Raw genomic sequence first — 17,290 nt, forward strand, 5'->3', positions numbered from 1 at the left:
CAAATAACAGGCAATATGGTCGGGGGCAGGCAGCAAGCAAGGGAGGTCAGAGATACAAAGCAGGAATCAGGAGAAAACAGAACACACAAGCAGGCAGAGACTAAGTCATTAACCAGCAAGGCACAGGCAGAAGCTGAAATCTTAAATAGGACACCAGGAACCAAGTCCAGAAGATGATTGGAGGGACCAGCTGTCAATCACTGAGGCAAGGCAGGTTAACTGTTCCATGACCAGAGAACACTTTGCAGCACAGACACGGGTGGGGCAGGGAAAACAATTAGCAGACCAGAAGAAATAAGACACAGTTCAGACAGGGCAAAAACAAGGCAAACAAAACACAGAATAAATGGAAGATTATGGCCAAAATCGCAGTCTTTGGCGCAGAGGTCTAATCTTCGCAGCAGAGGGTGGCACTGATGCCTTTTCAGGCGAGATCATGACAGCTGCTTCTAAATACTTGCTCATATCCATCCCTGGTGGTCTAGTGGAGGGATCGCCCCCCTGCGGCGCGATTGCGGGGGGCGATCCCCGCATCCATCCCGGCTCGGCATTCTATTGCTTTTGGCTGCAGCAGTCAAAAGCAATAGAACACCGATCTCATGGGTTCATGCAGTATACTGCATGGATCTCTATGAGAGATCAGAGTGCATATACTAGAAGTCCCCCAGGGGGGCTTCTAGTATATGTGTAAAGTAAAAGAAAAATGTATTTTGAATAACACAAAATCCCCTCCCCTAATAAAAGTCTGAATCACCCCCCTTTCCCCATTTTATAAATAAAAATAAATTAATTAATTAATAAACAAACAAACATGTTTGCTATCGCCGCATGCGTAATCGCCCAAACTATTAATTAATCACATTCCTGATCTCACACGGTAAACGGCGTCAGCGCAAAAAAATCCCAAAGTGCAAAATTGCGCATTTTTGGTTGCATCAAATCGAGAATAATTGTAATAAAAAGCGATCAAAAAGTCATATATGTGCAATCAAGGTACCGATAGAAAGATCACATCATGGCGCAAAAAATGACACCTCACAAAGACCCATAGACCAAAGAATAAAAGCGCTATAAGCCTGGGAATGGAGCGATTTTAAGGAACATATATTTTCTTTAAAAGGTTTTAGTTTTTTACAAGCCATCAAATCAAATAAAAGTTATACATGTTACATATCGTTGTAATCGTAACAACTTAAGGAACATATATAATGAGTCAGTTTTACCCCAGGGCGAACGGAGTAAAAACACCCCCCCCCCCCCCCCAAATTAAAAAAAAACATTTATTTTTTTTCAATTTCACCACACATATAATTTTTTTCTGGTTTCCCGGCACATTTTAGGCAAAAATTACATCTGCCATAGCAAAGTACAATTAGTTGCGCAAAAAATAAGGGCTCATTTGGGTCTCTAGGTGGAAAAATGCAGGCACTATGGCCTTATATACACGAGGAGGGAAAAACGAAAACGCAAAAATGAAAACTGGCTGTGTCCCCTAAGGGTTAAAGTTAGTTGTTATGACTTTCCAATACCCAGAGGTGTCTGAAACCTTTAACTGCAACATATAGAGAGGTGAACTAAGAGAAGATCTACACACCTCTGAAACAATCTACACTATATAGTTCCAAAGATAACCCCCATAAGTGAAGTAGGATGAGGGTCAATACATCTGACTTTCCTATGCACAAGTCCTCTCATTGGGGGGTCATTCACTAGGAATGAACCTTCAAGTAACTGGTGAAGAGGAATCGGTGCATTGGGACAGATGGGTGATGTTGTTTTATAGGGACAGAATAGTCTTCCTAGGGGGGACTGTTGTGGAAAAAAAACAATTCTGTATATTCTATTGTTACAGATCAATATAACTTATAATAAGATTTACCTACCACATATGCCACATACCAAATATGCCACATACTCTTTCAATAAAAAAATATTTCTTTGTGTTGTTTCTGACCTTTCCCCCAGCTAACCTCAGACTATGTTCCTTGTATTCCGTTTCTTATTATTAACACCCTCTTCCTCTTCCTACAATGTATATGATACTTTGTTTTGACCACTTATCCAGTAAAGAGAAATTATTTTCATATTACACACACCTCCAGGCATTTTGACCTTGTTGCACACTTTTGTGTTATTAGCAAACAGATGAACCTTCTCCTATGTCACTTACAACCACTTTACCCAGAAGAGACCCTTATTACACACTACTTGTAACCAGTCTCTGCTCAGAATTAACCACAACCCCCGATATATATCCTTCACCAGCCACAAATCTACTGAACTATCCAGTGATTAAGCCCAATTTTCACTTTCCACTAACTTCAGGGGTTGAAACTAACTTGATTCTTATAGATATTTTTTCCAGGAGGAAGAACAACACGTCTTCAAGGAACATCCGGATGTTATCCCCATCCCAGTTATCCCATGTTAAAGAAGCAACTCCAACTGTGTATGCTGATTTCACCGTCTCAGACGATTAAAAGGAATACAAAAGCCTGACACCAATGAACAAAGAAGAAGCAAAGTCACTCCCATACATTTCAGAATAGACTAGAATTGGACTTTTGACTTTCATTCGTATAAGCCCCTTAAGAGGTAGCCTATTTGCTAGAGATGGTTTGTCCCTAATGTGATGAAGACCTCAGAACATATAGGGGGAGATTTATCAAAGGGTGTAAAATTTAGACTGGTGCAAACTGCCCACAGCAACCAATCACAGCTCAGCTTTCCTTTCAGCACTGCCTAAAGCTGAGCTGTGATTGGTTGCTGTGGGTAGTTTGCACCAGTCTAAATTTTACACCCTTTGATAAATCTCCCCCATACACTGTGGGTAGATTGTTAGCCTTTTGACTTAGCAATAAAGGTCATCTGCTTTTGATAATGGCTTCAAAGGGGGGGACTGTTAAGGATGTGATATTTTGTATATTTAGTAAAGCCATTACAATATGGCGCTGACCTTCTAAACAAGTAGAGAGATTTACATTCCTTACAGCTTACGTTAGTAAACATTAACCCCTTCGTGCTGCAGCTAGTTTGGGCCTTAATGACCAGGCTCATTTTTCAAAATCTGACCTGTCTCACTTTAAGCGCTTACAGCTCAGTGATGCTTTAACGTATGCTAGCGATTCTGAGATTGTTTTTTAGTCACATATGGCACTTTATGTTAGTGGCAAAATTTGGTCACTACTTTCTGTGTTTTTTGTGAAAAATTATAAAACATTTAAAAAATGCATTTTATGAACTTTGAAATTGTCTGCTTCTAAAAAAAAAAAGTCGTAGCACATAAATTAGTTACTAAGTCACATTACCAATATGTCTTCTTTATTATGGCATCATTTGGTAATCATATTTTACTTTTTAGGGTGTTATGGGGCTTAGAAATTTATCAGCAAATTATTACATTTTCGTGAAAGTTTCCAAAACTGATTTTTTTAGGGACCAGTTCTTTTTTTAAATGGATTTAGAAGGCTTGTATCCTGAAAACCCCCATAAGTGACGCCATTTTGGAAACTAGACACCTTAAAGAATTCATCTTGGGGTATCATGAGCATTTTAACCCTACAGGGGCTGGAGGAAAGTATTCACCATTAGGCCTAAAAAAAAAAAGGAAAATAAAAATTTTTCAATAATATACACATTTAGATTAAAGTTTCTCATTTTTAAAAGGAACATGAGAAAAAAAGCACCCCAAAATTTGTAACACAGGTTCTTCTGAGTAAAAAGGTTCCCCATATGTGGGCGTAAACCACTGTATGGGCACACAGCGGGGAGTGCCAATTAGCTTTTCCTATGCAGATTTTGCTGAAGAAGTTTCTGAGCGCCAGGTGCGTTTGCAGTGCCCCTGTAGTGTCAGCAGAATAGAACCCCCCCAAAAGTCACCCCATTTGGGAAAGTTTACCCCTCAAAAAATTCATTTTGGGGTGTGGTGAGCATTTTGACCCCACAGGTATTAGAGGAAAGTATTCAAAACTAGATCGTAAAAATGAAAAATTCGAATTTTTCCAATAATATATTCGTTTAGTTTGAAATTTCTCAATTTCACGAGGAACAAGAGAAAAAAAGTACTCCAAAATTTGTAACGCAGGTTCTCCTGAGTAAAAAGGTACCCCATATGTGGGCATAAACCACTGCATGGACACACAGGAGGGCTCAGAAGGAAAGGAGCGCCAATTAGCTTTTTCAATGCAGATTTTGCTGAAGAAGTTTCCGAGCACCAGGTGCGTTTGCAGTGCCCCTGTAGTGCCAGCACAGTAAAATCTCGCCATAAGTCACCCCATTTTGGAAAGTGCACCCCTCAAAGAATTCATTTTGGGGTGTGGTGAGCATTTTGACCCCACAGGTATTAGAGGAAAGTATTCAAAACTAGATCGTAAAAATGAAAAATTTGAATTTTTCCAATACTATATTCGTTTAGTTTGAAATTTCTCAATTTCACGAGGAACAAGAGAAAAAAAGTACACCAAAATTTGTAACGCAGGTTCTCCTGAGTAAAATGGTACATCACATGTGGGCATAAACCACTGCATGGACACACAGAAGGGCTCAGAAGGAAAGGAGCGCCAATTAGCTTTTTCAATGCAGATTTTGCTGAAGAAGTTTCCGAGCACCAGGTGCGTTTGCAGTGCCCCTGTAGTGCCAGCACAGTAAAATCTTGCCATAAGTCACCCCATTTTGGAAAGTGCACCCCTCAAAGAATTCATTTTGGGGTGTGGTGAGCATTTTGACCCCACAGGTATTAGAGGAAAGTATTCAAAACTAGACTGTTAAAATGAAAAGCTCGAATTTTTCCAATAATATGTTCGTTTAGTTTGAAATTTCTCAATTTCACGAGGAACAAGAGAAAAAAAGTACCCCAAAATTTGTAACGCAGGTTCTCCTGAGTAAAACGGTACCTCATATGTGGGCATAAACCACTGCATGGGCACACAGGTGGGCTCAGAAGGAAAGGAGCGACAATTAGCTTTTTCAATGCAGATTTCGCTGAAGAAGTTTCCGAGCGTCAGATGCGTTTGCAGTGCCCCTGTAGTGCCAGCAGAGTAAAATCTCACCATAAGTCACCACATTTTGGAAAGTGCACCCCTCAAAGAATTCATTTTGGGGTGTGGTGAGCATTTTGACCCTACAGGTATTAGAGGAAAGTATTCAAAACTAGACCGTAAAAATGAAAAATTCGAATTTTTCCAATAATATGTTTGTTTAGTTTGAAATTTCTCAATTTTTTTTTTTTAATTCTTGATTTCTTTATAAAATGTTTCCATGATATGCGAAACAATCTACACAACCAATTTGCAACAAACACAATACTTATATGTATTAGTATATCGTATATATCAAAAGCATATCTTTTTAGACCCAACCCTTACCCACCCTCCCTAGACAGAGGAACCCCCCCCCAAAAAAAAGAGGGGGGGGGAGAACAAATTCCACCCGATACTTCAAGGAAAACAACCTGTCACTCCTGGTCCCATTTTCCCCAAAAGCGATAGTGCTTGTAGACCCTGTTTTTTTTATGTAGATACCAAACTCGTTCGTAAGACATGATTTTATCAACCGTGTTTATCCATTCTTGCACTGAGGGAGGGGACACAGAGATCCAATTTCTAAGGATCACCAGCCTCGCATAAATCATCACCCTTATAATAAGCATCTCGTATTTCTTAATTCTACTTGAATCACCGAGGATTAAAGTGAGCGGGTCCCTGGGGACACTATAATTCAGCTTGCGATCTAGAACATTACATACTTCTCTCCAGTAATTACCAACACTTTCGCACAACCAAAGCAAATGTAGGAGGTCGACATCCTCCTGTCTACATTTCGGGCAGTGGGATTTTTCTAAGTTACCCATTCTCCCCAGCTGTTTGGCGGAGTAATAGACACAGTGCAATAGTTTGAACTAAATGAATTTATGGGCTTCACTCAAAGAAACCCTCAAAGAAACGACCCTCCTCCCCTATTCCTCCCAGGTAGCTACCCCATCTGGACCAACATCTATCCATAGTTCTGCATGGAACCGCCAGAACCAGGGACTTATGTTTACTCTGATTTTATTAAGAAGCCAACAGAGATAATTTTACAACACGTCAAATCAATGACCAAAAAATTCAGTTATAGTGGCATAAAGTATAACCGTGATACATAGCACATCATGTTTTACATATAATTTGAAGCAACGTAAGGAGCATAATGAAAAACAGGGTAGCTACGCATCCACGCTATGAAAATAGAATGAACAAAGCACCTTGAGGTGCAGCAATTTTGGAGAAATATCAAGAAAGGACATGCGCCCATGAGAGGCCAACACAATGAGGCCATTACATTATAGGCTCATGCATAAGGGCGCAGAAAAGAATCAAAAGATAAAGGAAAGAAAAGAAGCAAAGAAGCATAGAAGAAAAAGGAAACAGCAACAACAACAAGGACAAAACAAAACAGAACACATAAACACAGGGTAAGGGGATAAGGGGCAAGGACGTAGGGGGAGGGGGTTAATAGGGTGCAGACCCTCAACACCACAGACTCACCTCAGCTCCTTACCCTCACAATAAGAGACTAGCAAAATCTGAAACCTCCACAAAGAGGGTCCACGCAGTCCAGATCTTACGGTGCGCCTCCGTTCTGCCCTGCGCCTCGGCCACAAATTCCTCCGCCCGTTGAATTCCCTGCATTTTAGTGAACCACTCCCGCAATACAGGGGTCACAACCGTCTTCCAGTGTCTCGGTATCACAGCTTTCGCAGCCGCAAGAACATGTCTCAGCACGCCCTTCTTGTGACGTGACATTGAGCCGGGTAGTAGAGAAAGGAGCATGGCACTCGGAGTATTGGCTATACTTTTACCAGAGTACACCTCATACACTCGTAATACTCCTTCCCAGAACACCTTGATTTTGGGGCAGCTCCACCAAATGTGAAGGAGTGTTCCCTCCTCTACCCCGCATCTCCAACAGCGATCGGTAGATTCAGGGTACATGCGGTGTATGGTGGACGGAAATCTGTACCACCTAGACAATAGCTTATAGCTTTTTTCCTTCGAGTGAGAGGAGAGGGAAAGGCAATGTGTAAAAACGCAGATTTTGAGAGTCTCATCTGGGGAGAACGTAATGTTCAAGTCCCTTTCCCACATGGCAAAGAAGGGAGCCCGCTCTGAATTGCATAGCGACAGAAGTAAGCCATACATTCTTGAAATTACCCCCCTCTCCACTTCACTCGACAGAAACCAATCGTCAAATTCAGTAAGAGGTGGACAGGGAGATGTTCCAAACCCCAGGGAAGCCATGAAGGAACATAGTTGGTTGTATTCGAGCCAAGGCAGTCTCCCCACAAGACGGTCAGGGTAAAGAGATGTCAGTGGCAGCAACCGGGAACCAGCGAGAATCTGATGGACCCTAGGCAGAGCGTCTTTTTGCCAAACCAGGTAAGTATAGGCCATGAGGGCCGGACGAAAAGATGGATTTTCAAAAAGAGGCGTCATGGGCCCTGGACGCAGAGAAATCTGGGACCAGGCAATCCAGTTGTCCCAGACTGCAAGCGTGTGCTTACAGAACCAGGGACTTATAAACAAATGAGAGGGACTTCTTACATGCCGAATCAACAACCAATCTATTAAACAAGGCCCCCCTACTACTTGGAGAGGCAAAGGCCGAATATTTCAGCCTAACCCTCTTCCTGCCCCATATAAAACAACCAAGCTTCACCTCGATCCAGTGGATCCACGCATTGCTAATCCATATTGGAGCAGCCCCAAAGAAAAACAACAGTTGAGGCAATACTACTAATTTAATGATTGCAGCTCTATCTACAATGGCGATCGGGAGCTTCGTCCATATTTTAATACGCTTCTCCAAATTGCTTCAAAGGGTGATAAGTTAGATAGACCAAATTTCCCCGGGTCTCTGGTTATCTGTACCCCTAGATATTCTAGTGAATTGGATTGTTTCAAAATCCTAACTCTCCCCAGGGGTGAATTTATTTCTTCATCCAGGGGGAACAGACAACACTTCCCCCAATTTATCTCCAGACCTGAGAAGAGACCATAACTCTCTAGTGCGGAGACAACACCCGGGAGGGCCCTCACAGGCTCCTTCATAAACAACAGGATGTCATCTGCATACAACAGAATTTTATTTGAATCCCCGAGAAGGCCAAAGCCCTGGAATTCCGCATGTCGCCTTGCCCACTCCTCCAGAGGTTCCAAATAAATTGCAAATAATAAAGGGGAGAGAGGACACCCCTGGCGAGTTCCCCTAGATAAATCAAAAGTACGAGAAAGAGAACAATTAAGGATCAACCTAGCAGTTGGACCCAAATACAGCAACTTAACCCACTTTAAAAAAAAAAGTCTGCTAAGGCCCATTTTTTCCTATCACTGGCCATAGGAAGCCCCACTCCACCCTGTCAAACGCCTTAGTAGCATCAAGAGACAGGATGGAGCGGGGCCCAGGACAGTCCGACTGGATAGCAGCAAATACCTTTTGAATGTTGTCATAAACAGTTTTATTCGGCATAAAGCCTCCTTGTTCCTCCCCTATAATTTTAGTTATTACGGATTTCAACCTCCGAGCCAAAATTTTAGTAAGCAGCTTAACATCCGTGTTGAGGAGGTATATAAAGCGATAGGATGAAATCTCAACAGGATCCTTTCCCTTCTTTTTAATTAGCACTATATGGGCTTCTCTCATTGTTTGCGGTAGCATCCCTCCCCTTAAGGATTCATTAAAAACGTCCAGGAGAATGGGCAAGACGACACCAGAAAAGTTTCTGTAGAATTGGAAAGGCAGGCCGTCGGACCCAAGAGAGGAGTTGCCTACAAAAGTACCGAGAGATTTACTGAGTTCCGCCAGGGTGATGTCCCCGCACAAAGGCTCCCTTTCTGGTAAATCAAGTTTACTCAAAAATAATGTTTGTTCCTCAATACTAGTCGGGGCCTCAGAGCAATATAATGTAGAAAAAAAAGGAGACAATCTCTTCCTCTATCTCTGAGTCTACGTTTGTTATTGTCGCACCCTGAGTTTTTATAGCCGAATAGGGGTCTTATCTAAATTACCCTTAAGGATGTTTGCAAGGATTTTATTTGGTTTACCCCCTGCAATAAACTTTTGTTGGCCCTGAAAGAAAATTTTTTTGTTGTGCCTTGTCCCTTAGTAAGGTCTCATAATTGTTCTGAGCTTTTGGTAGTGCGATCCAAGACTCCTGAGAGTCGCTTTGTTCATACAATAATTTTTTAGCCTCTACTTCGTCCAGTGCAACCTGTCTCACTTTATACTCTTATAGCTCAGTGATGCTTTAACATATGCTAGCGATTCTGAGATAGTTTTTTCGTCACATATGGCACTTTATATTAGTGGCAAAATTTGGTCACTACTTTGTGTGTTTTTTGTGAAAAACATCAAAATATCATGAAAAATTGAAAAAATTAGCATTTTATGAACTTTGAAATTCTCTGCTTCTAAAAAAAGAAAGTCGTATCACATAAATTAGTTACTAAGTCACATTACCGATATGTCCTCTTTATTCTGGCTTCATTTCATAAACATATTTTACTTTTTTAGGGTGTTACGGGGCTTAGAAATTTATCCGCAAATTACCACATTTTCGTGAAAGTTTCCAAAACTGATTTTTTTAGGGACCAGTTCCTTTTTTAAGTTAATTTAGGAGGTTTGTATACTGGAAACCCCCATAAGTGACCCCATTTTGGATACTACACACCTTAAAGAATTAATCTAGGGGGATAATGAGCATTTTAACCCCACAGGGGCTGGAGGAAAGTATTCACCATTAGGCCGTAAAAAAATGAAAAATTTAAATTTTCCAATAATATATACGTTTAGATTAAAGTTTCTCATTTTCAAAAGGAACATGAGAGAAAAAGCACCACAAAATTTGTAACGCAGGTTCTCTTGAGTATTATGGTACCCCATATGTGGGCGTAAACCACTGTATGGGCACACAGCGGGGCTCAGAAGGAAGGGAGCGCCAATTAGCTTTTCCATTGCAGATTTTGCTGAAGAAGTTTCCGAGCTCCAGGTGCATTTGCAGAGCCCCTGTAGTGTCAGCAGAGAGAAAAAAACCCCATAAGTCACCCCATTTTGGAAAGTACACCCCTCAAAAAATTCATCTTGGGGTAGGATGAGCATTTTGACCCCACAGGTGTTAGAGGAAAGTATTCAAAATTAGACAGTAAAATTGAAAAACTCTAATTTTTCCAATAATATGTTCGTTTAGTTTAAAATTTCTCAATTCACGAGGAACAAGAGAAAAAAAGTACCCCAAAATTTGTAACGCAGGTTCTCCTGAGTAAAAAGGTACCTCATATGTGGGTATAAACCACTGTATGGGCACACAGCAGGGCTCAGAAGGAAAGGAGCGCCAATTAGCTTTTTCAATGCAGATTTTGCTGAAGAAGTTTCTGAGCACCAGGTGCGTTTGCAGTGCCCCTGTAGTGCCAGCGGAGTAAAATTTCGCCATAAGTCACCCCATTTTGGAAAGTGCACCCCTCAAAGAATTCATCTTGGTGTGTGGTGTGCATTTTTACCCCACAGGTATTAGAGGAAAGTATTCAAAAGTAGACAGTAAAAATTAAAAACTCGAATTTTTCCAATAATATGTTCCTTTAGTTTTAAATTTCTCAATTTCACGAGGAACAGGAGAGAAAATTCACCCCAAAATCTGTAACGCAGGTTCTCCTGAGTAGAACGGTACTGCATACCGCAGCTGGGCTCAGAAGGGAAGGAGTGCCAATTAGCATTTTCCGTGCAGATTTTCCTGAAGACGTTTCTGAGCACCAGGTGCGTTTGCAGAGCCCCTGTAATGTCTACAGAATAGAATCCCCCAAGAGTCACCACATTTCAGAAAGTACACCCCTCAAAGAATTCATCTTGGGGTAGGAGGAGCATTTTGGCCCCACAGGTATTAGAGGAAAGTATTCAAAATTGGCAGGGCTCAAGGAACAGGAGAAAAAATGTACCCCAAATCTGTAATGCAGATTCTCCTGAGTACAACGGTTCCCCATATGTGGGCATAAACCACTGTATGGGCACACAGCAGGGCTCAGAAGGGAAGGAGCGCCAATTTGCTGGAGCAAAACCGCAGCTAGTAATAGTTATTAGAATAGCGCAGTTACTAAAATAAAATAAAAAAATTAGATTACAGGTAATGTGGGTTGGTTACGGACAGTCTGGGGTGGTTCCGGGTAATCTGGAGGTGGTTACGGGCAGTCTGAGGTGGTTACGGGTATTCTGGGGTGGATGCGGTCAACATGGGGTGGTCACGGGCAACCTGCTGTGGTTACGGCAACCTGGGGTGGTTACAGGCAACCTGGGGTGGTTAGAGGCAACCTTGGGTGGTTACTGGCAACCTGGGGTGGTTACGGGCAACGTGGGGTGGATACGGACAACCTGTTGTGGTTACAGACAATCTGGGGTGGTTACAGACAATTTGGGGTGGTTACTGGCAACCTGCTGTGGTTACGGCAACCTGGGGGGGTTACAGGCAACCTGGGGTGGTTACGGGCAACGTGGGGTGAATACGGACAACCTGCTGTGGTTACAGACAATCTAGGGTGGTAACAGGCAACTTGCTGTGGTTACGGGCAACGTGGGGTGGTTACGGACAATCTGGGGGGGTTACAGACAATCTGGGGGGGTTACAGACAATCTGGTGGTCAGTGGCGATGTGCGGTGGTCAGAGGCAAGGTGCGGTGGTCAGAGGCCAGGTGCGGTGGTCAGAGGCGACGTGCGGTGGTTAGACGCAACCTGCGGTGGTTGCGTGCAATCTGGGGGGTTACATGTAATCTGGCATGATTACGGGCAACCTGGGGTGGTTATGCGCAACCTGCGGTGGTTACGGGCAACCTGGAGGGGTTACAGACAATCTAGAATTGTTACGGATAGACTGAAGTGCTTATAGGTAATCTGGGGTGGGTATATGTAATTTGGGGTGGTTACAGGCAATCTGGGGTGATTACGGACAATCTGGAGGGGGTCACTGGCAACGTGCGGTGGTTACGGGCAATGTGCGGTGGTTACGGGCAACGTGCGGTGGTTACGGGTAATCTGGGGGGTTACGTGCAATCTGACCTGATTACGGACAACCTGGGGTGGTTAAAGGCAGCATGCGGTGGTTATGGGCAACCTGCCGTGCCTACGGGTAATCTGGGGGGGTTAGGGGCAATGTTTTATTTTTTTGTATGTTTGTCACTTTTTGTGCTTTATACATTCATTTTCACTATATTACTATGATTACTGTGATATTTTCTTTCACAGTAATCATAGTTTAGTGACAGAGACCAAATTGGTCTCTGTCACTTTAAATTTTCAGAGCTGGCTGGTTGTGGAGCGCATGTGCACTTCATAACTAGCCAGGACGTCGAGGAGGAAGGAGCTTCAGGATCAGGTGAGTATATGGGGTAGGGGAGGGTGACTGGGGGACAGGGGTGACAGGGGGGGTGGGGGGCGACGTGGGGGGTGGGGGCACATTACTTTTTATCCCCTGTCACCAATCATTCATGGTGACAGGGGATTAAAAGTGACGGGGAGCACATGGCACAAGCCATCAGCGGTATATAGTATATACCGCTGATCGCTTGTACCGGGACCCCACAGGGGGGTCCCCGATCACTGCCCCATGCTCTCCGCTACCTACGGTGGCGGAGAGCATGGGGATTTCATTCATTTTCACTTTAAATCACTGTAAACAGACATTAGTGGCCCGTACGATCGGGCCACTTATCGTTTCATGTAAACGCACCATTAGAGGCCTTATTATCATTCTATGCCCTCTACCTCCATCCACTCATTCACCTCCCCAGAGGAGGCAAAGAAGTGAACGGAGTTCTTATACACCACCCGGAGCCGGGCCTTAAACAACAAGGAAAAAGAAAGTCCAGCCAGACGTTTTTTGACCTTTTTATTAGAGGCTCTCTTAGCCTGTGTGCCCCTAGAGAAATCTGGGTAAAAGAAAATTTTAGAACCATTCCATAAAATGTCACCCTTTACTCTTGCGAGCTTTAGGAGAGCATCCCTGTCAGAGGAGCAAAGGATTTTAATTAGCATCGTACGAGGGGGACAGGAGGTTTCTTTCCAGGAATCCTGTGGGCTCTTTCCAGCCTGAACAGAGGGGAAAAAGAGTCTGCTCCAAATAGATCACTTAACCACTTCTGACAAAAATCAACCGGGGATTCCTCCTCCTCCCCCTCAGGTAGACCCACTATGCGAACATTAGATCTACGAGATCGGACCTCCAAATCGTTCAACTTGTCCTTTAGACCCGTATTATCTTTCTTTAAAATATTCATTTCCTTCTGGACCTGGGCCATAGAACTTTCCAATGTGGAAACTTTTTCCATCACCGCCATTTTATCACGAATGTTGGAGAGATCCTGCCGTACCAACATTATATCAGATGATACTGTCCCCATCTGGGTGGTTAACAGAGATATGGCTTGACTGCATTTGGAGATTTCTTCCAGGATCTCCTTTAGGACTGCTGGGTCAGCGCCACCTCTGAGACCCAAATCCCCCCCTGATAACTCAGACTGTGAAGCAAGAACTTCCCTTGTAGAGGAGTTAAGGGACAGATCAAGCTTATTAATTACCGGGGATTTCAGATATTTCCTGATCTTGGGGGGCAGGGTAGAGTCTTTAACCAAAGCCCCTTTACCAGCTTTCTTGCTCTGGGTTTTATTAGCCATGAAAGAGAAATCAAGCTAAATTCATATATTCAGCCAACAGGCCGTATACTTTCCAGTCTTTCCAGAATGCTGGAGGGGGACCACCGCAGTTCTCAGTCCAACCAGGGATTATTTCACCAGGCCCACCAGAGAGGTATAGGGAAGAGGAGTATCAGGCAACTGCCTCCTCAATGACCAGTGTCCGCCCGTCAGCCACTCAGCAGGGATAATCCTTGAGGGGGCAAGCCAGAGGATAACAAAAATTAAGCTCCAGAGCATAATCAGCAGTCTTAAGAAATCGTTACACATGGTTGCCCAGAGTTTGCTAATTATATCTGCCAGCAACAATTCATCCGGGGCAGCCACAAAAGACATCAGCATACAGTACCTTGGCAAGATTAGAGTCTGGGGCAGAAGGCAGAAGTTAGAGCTGTACTGCTCACTGGCATGCTCACCACACTAAGGCGTCTCAAGCCACTTTCAATCACCGGCGGTGAACTCGGAGCTGCCGGCCATCCTCGGCACTCATAGGCCCCCGGGAGTCAGCTGACCCAGACCCGCGGCCACGTCACCGCACGTAACCCCGGCCGGCTGTGAAGCCGCGCGAGATCTCGGTCCCACCGCCACCAAGAGCACCTCCACCGGCACCACGCCACCAGGGGACATCGCCACATCCACCCCAGGCTTCTCCATCGGGTCCCGGGCAGCATCCGCCTACATATTGGGCAACAGGGACCAGTCGCCTCGTGGAGAGGAGGGGTCCGGAAGTGCGGCTCCTACGTCAAGCCACCGGTCGTCCCCGGAAAGAGGTTTTCGAAATTTTTCAATTTCACGAGGAAAAAGAGATAAAAAGTACCCCAAACGCAGGTTCTTCTGAGTAAAACGGTACCTCATATGTGGGCATAAACTACTGCATGGGCACACAGGATGGCTCAGAAGGAAAGGAGCACCAATTAGCTTTTTCAATGCAGATTTTTTTAAAGAAGTTTACGAGCACCAGGTGCATTTGCAGTGCCCATGTAGTGCCAGTGGATTTCACAGATTTCTTAATTTCACGAGGAACAGAAGAGAAAATTCACCCCAGAATCTGTAACACAGGTTCTCCTGAGTAGAACGGTACCCCATATGTGGGCATAATCCACTGTATGGGCACACAGCCGGGCTCAGAAGGAAGGGAGCGCCAATTGGCATTTTCAGTGCAGATTTTGCAGAAGTGCGTTTGCAGAGCCTCTAAGTGACAGTGGAGTGACCCCCCCCATAAGTCACTCCATTTTAGAAAGTACACCCCTCAAAGAATTCATCTTGGGGTGTGGTGAACATTTTGACCCCACAGGTATTAGAGAAAAGTATTCAAAATTGGCAAGTAAAAATTAAAAACTCAAATTTTTCCAATAATATGTTGGTTTAGTTTGAAATTTCTAAATTTCACAAGGAACAGGAGAAAAAAATGTACCCCAAAATCTGTAACGCAGGTTCTTCTGAGTACAATGGTACCCCATATGTGGGCATAAACCACTGTATGGGCACACAGCGGGGCTCAGAAGGGAAGGAGCACCAATTTTCTGGAGGAAAACCCCAGCTAGTAATAGTTATTAGAATAGCGCAGTTACAAAAATAAAATAAAAAAAAATTAGATTACAGGTAATGTGGGGTGGTTACGGGCAACCTGGGGTGGTTACGGGTAATCTGGAGGTGGTTATGTGCAACCTGGGGTGGTTATGGGTAATCTGGAGGTGGTTACGGGCAACATGGGGTGGTCACGGGCAACCTGCTGTGGTTACGGCAACCTGGGGTGGTTACAGGCAACCTGGGGTGGTTACGGGCAACGTGGGATGGATACGGACAACCTGCTGTGGTTACAGACAAGCTATGGTGGTTACAGGCAACCTGCTGTGGTTACGGTAAACGTGGGGTGGTTATGTGCAACGTGGGGTGGTTACAGGAAACCAAGGGTGGATACGGACAACCTGCTTTGGTTACAGACAATCTAGGGTGGTTACAGGCAACCTGCTGTGGTTACGGGAAACGTGGGGTGGTTACGGGCAACATGGGGTGGTTACGGGCAACATGGGGTGGTTAAGGGCTATCTGGGGTGATTACGGGCAACATGGGGTGGTTACAGACAATCTGGGGTGGTTACGGACAATCTGGGGTGGTTACGGATAAACTGAAGTGCTTATAGGTAATCTGGCGTGGGTACCTGTAATCTGGCGTGGTTACGGCAATCTGGAGGGGGTCATTGGCAATTTGCGGTGGTTAGAGGCAATGTGCGGTGGTCAGAGGCAACGTGCGGTGGTCAGTGGCGACGTGCGGTGGTCAGAGGCGACATGAGGTGGTCAGAGGCGACGTGCGGTGGTCAGTGGCAACGTGCGGTGGTCTGGCAACCTGGGGCGGTTACGGGCAACCTGGGGGGTTATGGGCAGCCTGCGGTGGTTTACGAGTAATCTGGGGGGGGGGTTAGGGGTAATTTGGGAGTAAACTGCAATTATTACTATAATAAAAAGTATGTGTTTTATTTTTTTGTATGTTTTTCACTTTTTGCACTTTTACACATTCATTTTTATTGTATAACTATGATTACTGTGATATTTTCTATCACAGTAATCATAGTTCAGTGACAGGGACCAAATTGGTCCCTGTCACTTTAAATTTTCAGAGATGACTGCTTCTGGAGCGCATGCGCACTTCAGAAGCAGCCTGGGCGTCGAGGAGGAAGGACCTCCCTGGATCCTTTGAGTATATGGGGTAGGGGGGGTGACTGGGGGGGACTGACACATCACTTTTTATCCCGTCACCAATCATTTATGGTGGCAGGGGATAAAAAGTGCCGGCAGCACATGGCACAAACGATCAGCGGTATATAGTGTATATACCGCTGATCGCTTGTACCGGGACCCCACAGGGGGGTCCCCGATCTCTGCCCCATGCTCTCCACTACCTCAGGTGGTGGAGAGCATGGGGCTTTGATTCATTTTTAGGTTTAGATCACTGTGAACAGAGATAGTCTGTTCACAGTGATGGCGGCGGCCATCTTGGATCTGATGGCCGCCGCGTGGAGGGGGGTTAGTGATCGCCCTACTAGGGGGGACTGATCTGAGGTCTGGGGGACACTTATTTCATCTCCCCCCACCGATTCACGTTGGGGGGAGATGAAAGGCGGCGGCGGCGGATCCAGCAATGCCCGTTACCAGCGGCCGCCGCTATAACGTTAATAGCAGCGATCGGCGATATGGGTGGCGGGTCCCCCGGGGACGGATCCCACACACTGCCCCAACCCCTCAGCTACCACCGGTACCACCTTTCCGGCCCCGCTATCTTATTCTCTGCCATCGCCGTAAAAAGCTGATGGCAGCAGAATAAGGCCCATTAGTGACCGTCGTAAAAAGCTGTATCGGCGGTCACTAAGGGGTTAATGCTACGTAACTAACTCCTTTTATACCATAGCCAATGAAGTACTGACACGAGCTTTAGTAGAAGTATACACGCCCCCAGGGTATATAAAATGGCTGCCATCTTTATATAAGGGAGATCTACCTTAACCATCACTGTGTCAGGGTGTTTGATTCTCAGTGCGCACTATAAACTTAAAACTTGTAATTTGGAGCATACATTCAATATGACAG

Source organism: Dendropsophus ebraccatus, chromosome 7, assembly GCF_027789765.1.
Source record: "Dendropsophus ebraccatus isolate aDenEbr1 chromosome 7, aDenEbr1.pat, whole genome shotgun sequence".
NCBI lineage: Eukaryota > Metazoa > Chordata > Amphibia > Anura > Hylidae > Dendropsophus > Dendropsophus ebraccatus.